This window comes from Cebus imitator, unplaced genomic scaffold, assembly GCF_001604975.1.
Source record: "Cebus imitator isolate Cc_AM_T3 unplaced genomic scaffold, Cebus_imitator-1.0 Scaffold427, whole genome shotgun sequence".
Taxonomy (NCBI): domain Eukaryota; kingdom Metazoa; phylum Chordata; class Mammalia; order Primates; family Cebidae; genus Cebus; species Cebus imitator.
Genome location: NW_016107742.1, coordinates 721,531 through 722,675, shown reverse-complemented (window position 1 = coordinate 722,675; position 1,145 = coordinate 721,531). Strand labels below are relative to the sequence as shown.

Here is a 1,145-nt window from a genome sequence, read left to right as displayed (position 1 = left end):
GACGTCTTTGTTCAGAAGGGATCAGGTTGAGGGGCACAGCCCCCAGTCCCTTTCTGTCCCAGCTCAGTTTTCCAAAAGACACTGACATGTAATTCTTCTCTATTGTAAGGTTTCCATTTAGTTTGCTTCCGATGATTAAATCTAAGTCATTTGAGAAAGTTGTTATGTGTTTTTCAACCTTGTGTCATCTCTCTTATCTCCTGGCAAAGAGGAGGAAGCAGAAAACCTTACTGGGGAGGGGAGGGAGACCTGGAATGAGGGCATTCAGTCTCTTTTGCCTTCTTGAGGTAGTATTCTTTAGACTTTTCAGTAAATTTTGGTTGGAAAGACCCTTTTGGAGTTCAAAGGATAATACTGTAAAGCTTATGAAGCACCATTTTGCATTAACCACCCAAAGAACAGGAGGAACCTGTCTAAAGCATGAGTGTTCCCCATAAGTGGTTAAATCTCATTTTTATCAAGGAGAGAAAAAAAGTTTGAGTAGTGATCCCAGGATGCTACAGGCTAGGTGGTACAAGCCTTTGATTTCTTCAGTGTTCACTTGGCTCCTGGGCTTTTGACCCTCCCACCTGTCCTTATGACTCATACATTTAGCGTTGTTTATCTCTTCCCTGACCATGGGACCTAGTCATACTAAGTTGAATACTTGGTAGGATAACAATAAGTATTGTGTAACAGATGTGTTCTAGTCATTTTGCATGTTAGCTGATGGATCCTCACAACAGCCCTCAAGACAGGTAATGTTGCCGGGCGCGGTGGCTCACGCCTATAATCCTAGCACTTTGGGAGGCAGAGGCAGGCGGATCACAAGGTCAGGAGTTTGAGACCAGCGTGACCAATATGGTGAAACCCTGTCTTTACTAAAAATACAAAAGTTAGCTGGGTGTGGTGGTGGGCGCCTGTAGTCCCAGCTATTTGGGAGGCTGAGGCAGGAGAACTGCTTGAACCTGGGAGGCGGAGGTTGCAGTGCGTTGAGATTGCACCACTGCTCTCCAGCCTGGGCAACAGAGTAAGACTCAAAAAACAAAAGGTAACATTGGCCAGGCGCAGTGGCTCACACCTATAATCCCAACATTTTGGGAGGCTGAGGCAAGCAGATCACAGGTCAGGAGTTTGAGACCAGCCTGGCTCACACCTATAATCCC

At 45.9% G+C, this 1,145-nt stretch overlaps 1 protein-coding gene across 1 annotated transcript in view; it reads left to right on the top strand.

Annotated features, from left to right (window-relative positions):
• CCT3 (chaperonin containing TCP1 subunit 3) overlaps positions 1 to 158 on the top strand; it is a 30,557-nt gene extending 30,399 nt beyond the window's left edge. Inside the window, exon 15 of the transcript XR_001819487.2 lies at positions 68 to 158. The gene's annotated coding sequence lies outside the window, so the exon portion shown is untranslated. The remainder of the gene's footprint in view (positions 1 to 67) is intronic.
• Positions 159 to 1,145: the final 987 nt, after the last annotated feature.